Below are 7,332 nucleotides of genomic sequence, written 5' to 3'. Positions count from 1 at the left end.
AAAAAAGAATTTTTGTATGCTCGTATAGATTTCAACTGATTTGATTATTTGAAAGCGCAAAAAGTAGAGAAATGATTCAAGTGCCTTGTGCGGAATTGCGAAATATTTTGCCTTAGTGTTTTTTATACTGAAAGCTAACATAAAACTTGCAGCCTACAAATTAAAGAACAAACTGCAGTGTTGTATTTTTCGGGCGCTGAGTGAAGACCTTGGTATGCAAGGTGCCTAAAGCCTTCTGGCCACCTATAGATCGGCAGCGGTCCAAGGAGCTCTTAGAACTTAACAATTCACACCTGTAGCTATTGGTAGGGGTTCTTACTAGTGATTGCGTTACACGTAGGAATGCAGTAAGGCTGAATATCGTCGATAACCCTTACTGCACCAGCTACTTGGAAGATGGGGAGGTGGAATCATCTCAACACCTGCTGCTGCAAATATTGTTTTCTTCGCTTTGCTTGATGCATTTTTTACGAGTTGTCTTGCTCGCCGCTTCACTATGTGATTACTAGGGTGGTCCAAAAGTGCATGTGAAAAAGTAAAGTCGGAATATTCATGCTCTCACCCCCTAGGATTGTTCTCTACCGAAAATATATGCCCCAATTTTTTTATTTTGAAATCAAAAAATATTTAGAGGTCGCTCAATGCGGTCAAATTTCCATGTATTTTATATGGGGAAAAACTAACCGATGATAATACCCAATTGTTTATTCAACCATTTTTTCATCGCAACTATAATATATAGGTCCGCTATAAATCCACAAAAACCCCGAAAAATGCAATTGGGGGGCCAATAAAAATCGATAAGAAGAGTTTTCCGATCCAAAAATATTTATTTTCAAGAATTCTATACCATTTCGACGAAAAGTTGTTTTCCCCCATATAAAAATGCATGGAAAACTTTGAGCGCTTTGAGAGACCTCTAACTTAGTTAAGAGGTTAAGAGAGTTAGAAAGTTAAATCAATTGTTCCAATATGGGTATCAACCGGAATGGTTTTGAAAAGGCTTTATATCTTAACTACGTGTAGGAGGGTTGCCACAGAGGTTTAAAAAATTGAATTCAATTTTAATTGAAGGAACTTGATAAATGAATAAGGTATCCCTATATGGGTGTCAGACAAAAGAGGTTCAAGAAGGTAGTAGTGTGGAAATATTTTGGAGAGTGTTGCCACGTATTTGGGAATTCAAATTAAATTATTTTTTACCCAAGTTATTTGAAATATTAAAAAAGGATGGCAAATGAAAGAGTTTTAAGAAATATTTAGTTTGACAATTTGGAATATCTTTGATGGGAGTTGCTCCAGTCTAAAAGGCTATATTAAAATATTTAATAAATTAAATGAATTACTAAAGGATGGTTATCAATGCAAATGGGTTCAAAATCCTTTATTTCAGAATTATATTTAGGAGAGTTGCCACGTGTTAAAAAATAATAAATTTTAACATAGTTCATCAGTTACTTTAAATATTTATAACAATGTCATACCAAAAATACTTAAGAAATGTTTATGAGGGTTGTCGATTACAAAATCAAATCCAACTTAATTAATCAGTTAATAGAAACATGTATAACAATGCCAGACGATTAAATGATTTTAGTTTGAAAATACTTTTAAAAGGGTTGCCACCTGTTTGAAAAGTCAATTTTGTTTACTTATAAACAAGTTACATAAATGAAATATCGAAATATTAGTGTCAAACGAAAGAGTTTAAGAAACTTTAGGCTGATATTATTTTTTTAAGTAGGGTTGCCGTCTATTTTTTTGAAGGTCACCTCGTCTGCAACGTTATTTCAAATTTCCAAAATGAGAAGTCAAATTATAGATGTGCAATAACGTTTTATTTTTTGAAGTTTAAACTTTTTAATGGTACACGAAGATTTGAAATTTGATGAAATGGAAACCGGCACCATGCGAAAACTCACTCAGAAATCGTTTAGATAAATCATTAAGATTTTTGAGGTTTTTGGATAGGTTTTGACCTGTTTGGTGAGCCCACAAAACGGTTGCGGGCCATGGAATATTGTGGTAGCTTATTGCCATCGTGACCCTCATGCCCCGACATCCAGCCCGGTAATATTGGGTTCTTTATTCCTATAGCAATTAGGGTGCCGAGGCAGCCGTACACTAGTTTTGATGTTATTGCATGGGACTTTAGCGCTGGGAAGGCAGCCTCCCTGTCCGACATAATGCAGATGTTTTTAAAAGTTGCGCCTCTTCTGAGGCATTCTCTGCCACAGATCTCAATTGCACAAATCTCTGCTTGGAAAATGGTGGGGTAGCTGCCCATTGTTATCGATCTTTTAAAATTCGGCCCAAACATACCAGCTCCACTTTTTCCATCTTGTAAATTTTGAACTTCACCTCCTGGTTTGGTCTAAGGGTTTCCTGTACTCCAATATGCTCGGTCCGCAATAAGTACCTTGAAGGTACCCTTCATGTGACCTGTCATGTTTCTGGTTTTTAATTCGGAATTAGTTACTACTTTTACTGCAGAGGGGGTGGCCTCCCTCGCTTTTAGGGTTGGGCAGGGCGGTGTACCCACAACGCCACTGCACACCATTGGGTATAGTTTGTTTAGTTTCGTACTAGAAGTTCTTTGTGTCACTTTTTTCCACCATGCCAAGGATCTGCTTCACAACCGTGTTGAATGACCAATATTCGTTTTGAGTCTCCCCAAAGTTGTTCCAAAAAGCCGCATGCAAGAGAAGAAGCTTGCATCAAAATGTGCGTTCCGAGTGAGTGTCTTATCCAGCCTCACCCCCCGGTACGGCAACCCCTTGTGGCTGTAATAGATTCTTTCGTGCCTTCTTCCATGTTTGTAGCATAGAAAGCACCCAATTATTGATGATGGGGCTTACTCCCATGTAAATCGGTGCATCTCTTATTACCCCTTATGAGGTGTGGTCAAAAACCACTGAAATATCAATGAAGGCACAAAGGGTTATGTTCTTAGACTCCAGAGCCTTTTCAATTTTCGACGAAGGGCTGTGAATGGCAGTCTCAGTAGATTTACCTGGTTGATAGTCAAATTGGTTCAAATAATTAAGGTAAGAGAGAATGACGACACCTATGGCTTCTTACAACAGAAACGCTCCGTGCTCGCAACGAAATTCTTCAAGCGACTGATGTCCATTCCCGAGAGCTCATTGCGAATGTGAAAAAGTGCAATCCAAGCTGCTTAGCTGCCTTAGGCTCGCAACGGCAGGGCACCAGAGCAGCAAGTGTTGAGACGATTCCGTCTCATCATCCTTCATGCAGCTGGTGCATCGATGATATTCAGCCTTACGGCATGCTTACCTATTCCGCAATGACCTTAGCCTCAAGGGCTCGCCCGCTTCAGGTCTGCACGTGGCTAGATTCACAATATGCGCGATAAACGCGTGCATTCTCTTATCCCTTATTACAAATCGAATTGAGTCCAGCAAAGCACACCAACCGACACTGATCAATTAAATATGCCAATTTAGGCCAAGTCCTCCTTCTACATCTTGTCTATCCACCGCAGAGATTCGCGCTGGAACGTTTGTGTCCATTCGTACGACATAACCGAGCCAGCGTAGTGGCTCTATTCGAGTTCACTGCGATATGTGTATGACGTTGTAAAGCTTATACAGCTCATCGTTCTATCGTCTGTGGTATTCGTCGTCGCTAGCTCGCGAAGGCGCGTAAATCCTCCTCAAAATCTTGCTCTTGAAATCTCTAAGAACCACCCCTTCGGATGTTATCAGTATCTATGCTTCTACGCCCTATACTAGCACCGGTATATTGAGTGACTTATAGCGTGTAGTTTTCGTACGAGGAGACGCGCCTCCATATAGATTTGCATGCAGTATTATCGAAAATCCTACACAGTAATCTCCTTGTACTCGATGACCAGANTTCTCTTATCCCTTATTACAAATCGAATTGAGTCCAGCAAAGCACACCAACCGACACTGATCAATTAAATATGCCAATTTAGGCCAAGTCCTCCTTCTACACCTTGTCTATCCACCGCAGAGATTCGCGCTGGAACGTTTGTGTCCATTCGTACGACATAACCGAGTCAGCGTAGTGGCTCTATTCGAGTTCACTGCGATATGTGTATGACGTTGTAAAGCTTATACAGCTCATCATTCTATCGTCTGTGGTATTCGTCGTCGCTAGCCCGCGAAGGCGCGTAAATCCTCCTCAAAATCTTGCTCTTGAAATCTCTAAGAACCACCCCATCGGATGTTATCAGTATCTATGCTTCTACGCCCTATAACAGCACCGGCATAATGAGTGACTTATAGCGTGTAGTTTTCGTACGAGGAGACGCGCCTCCATATAGATTTGCATGCAGTATTATCGAAAATCCTACACAGTAATCTCCTTGTACTCGATGACCAGACACAGTAGAGTAATTTTTCTTAATAATTTCTTACTTAGGGTGAAATATGGTTTACCCAAAAGCGTATAAATAAATGCGTGATATTTTTATGTAGAACTTTAACCAAAAAATTAAATTGCATCAGCCTTTAATAGCATCCACCCCGAGCGTAGTACGTTTGATATTCGATATTTACTGTCCCTCCTTGAGATGATATCTATTTGTGTTTACTCTGTGTAAACAATCCCTTTTTTTCTTTCTATTTATTTTAATTTATCTTTGTACATATGTAAATACATGTATGTATATGTATGTATCTCTGCAATTTTATCATTATAGAAATACAGTACGATGAAAAATATTGAAAACAATTTAGATACAAATTTAAAATCAACATTTTGCTTACTTGTATTTGTGTTACATGTACACAGTGTGCATGGTGCAAGTGCTGAATGAGCTGTGTGCGCTTAATACATATGTACGTATGAACAGTCAGCGTCAAANTAGAGTAGAGTAATTTTTCTTAATAATTTCTTACTTAGGGTGAAATATTGTTTACCCAAAAGCGTATAAATAAATGCGTGATATTTTTATGTAGAACTTTAACCAAAAAATTAAATTGCATCACCCTTTAATAGCATCCACCCCGAGCGTAGTACGTTTGATATTCGATATTTACTGTCCCTCCTTGATATCTATTTGTGTTTACTCTGTGTTTACTCTGTGTAAACAATCCCTTTTTTTCTTTTTATTTATTTTAATTTATCTTTGTACATATGTAAATACATGTATGTATATGTATGTATCTCTGCAATTTTATCATTATAGAAATATAGTACGATGAAGAATATTGAAAACAATTTAGATACAAATTTAAAATCAACATTTTGCTTACTTGTATTTGTGTTACATGTACACAGTGTGCATGGTGCAAGTGCTGAATGAGCTGTGTGCGCTTAATACATATGTATGTACGTATGAACAGTCAGCGTCAAAAATATGCATACCCTGAAGTTTTGACGTTTGTATTTATTTATATTTCCATGCCAGATTATTCTTATTTTTTTATTAAAAATATAGTTCACTAAACTGCCAAAACGAAGAGAATTATTTTTGTTTTTTAAATTCATACGAAACTCGCGAAAACGCAAGAAATACCAAGAAATTTTGATCGAATATTCCAATTTTCACTTCGATTCAATTTTGAGTAGCCCATTAAATTTTAGTAATAAAAAATGCAAGTTTCAAGCCGCTAAAAATTACCGTTGATTTTTGAGATTTTTATTTTTTTTTGCCAAGGGTGTTGCGCACTTTCGTCCACATAACNCGTATGAACAGTCAGCGTCAAAAATATGCATACCCTGAAGTTTTGACGATTGTATTTATTTATATTTCCATGCCAGATTATTCTTATTTTTTTATTAAAAATATAGTTCACTAAACTGCCAAAGCGAAGAGAATTATTTTTGTTTTTTAAATTCATACGAAACTCGTGAAAATGCAAGAAATACCAAGAAATTTTGATCGAATATTCCAATTTTCACTTCGATTCAATTTTGAGTAGCCCATTAAATTTTAGTATTAAAAAATGCAAGTTTCAAGCCGCTAAAAATTACCGTTGATTTTTGAGATTTTTATTTTTTTTTGCCAAGGGTGTTGCGCACTTTCGTCCACATAACGCATGAACATAATAATTTCTTCTAAATAGTCGGAATGAAAAATTTAAAATATCTATGAAAACTGTTTGGTATTTCTTGCATTTGCCCGAGTTTTGTATAAAATTCAAAATATTGATTCTTGTGTGTTTTTTTTCTATTGAATTAACTATATTTTTGACGCTGACTGTATGTATGTTTACCTACATACGAGTGGATATGTAACTATACATATGTATGTATTTACTTGCGTACACATTCTCGATAACAACCAGCAATGCTGTCTTTTGCCAGCACTGTCCTGCTGTTTGCACAAAAGGGCCCCGATATGTGTTACTTCTAATAGCACTGACACCAACTAGCTGGTTGTCTGGCAAAATGTTTGTTTTTCTTATGCCAAAGGACAATCACTGTAACGATGCTTGTGTGCCTTTTTATGACCTTTCTTTTTTTGTTCAACAATTGCTTGCTTGCTGCATGAAAATTCCGGTTTTTTCCTTGTTATTACATACATATTTTCTTCTAAGTAAATGTACAAGTACGAGGCGCTGTAAGAAGACAAAACTTGATTTTATTAGATTTCATCACTATAAGTAAATAAGGAAATTTTTAACATTTGAGTGAAAGCCTATAAATGCGCACATAAACTTTTATACATATGTACATATGTATATGTATATGTGAAAGCAGAAGTTGTGGTTGCATGGTTGATGTTGCTGAGAAACAATTGATTGTGCTCGTACGGTCAATGAAGCAGGCAACTTTGGCTGCTTCAATGCCTCGAAGTATGCTACAAAAATTGTCAAGTGTCTTACGAAACGTTTAGAAGTTTGGAAATTCCTTGCAATACTTTTTGTATATGCAAGTGTGTGTACGTTCAAAAATGTGCATTCTGCTCGAGTGTTTTGTGGTTTATGGTTGAGTTTATGGAAAATATTTTGCATGTATTTGTTTAACCACAAACCGACTTAGTGATTTCGTACATTTATGAGAATGATATTTTCTTTCTTCTATTCGTACAAAAAGAAATGCCGGAAAATGCATGCTCTGTAACTCTACATTTCTAGAATCCTTTCGTAATTTATTGTCTGCTTCCAACCCAGGTTGCCAACACAAATGATGTTTGCATTGCATGCATTTATTTCGAAGTCATTAAATTGAAAATGAAGACATCCCGGCAAAAGAGGACATAGTCAATTTGTGTGCAAATAAGACAAATGAAAATTATTGCCATCGCCAACTACATACATACATAGACATCTACTACGGAGAAAGCAATAGTCCGCTTTGTTAAGACAAATTTCTTCAATATTTTCTTTTCTATTT

The sequence above is a fragment of the Rhagoletis zephyria genome, unplaced genomic scaffold, assembly GCF_001687245.7.
Source record: "Rhagoletis zephyria isolate East Lansing unplaced genomic scaffold, Rhagoletis_zephyria_1.1 Rzeph_scaffold_01165, whole genome shotgun sequence".
NCBI lineage: Eukaryota > Metazoa > Arthropoda > Insecta > Diptera > Tephritidae > Rhagoletis > Rhagoletis zephyria.
This window is presented reverse-complemented; position numbering follows the sequence as displayed.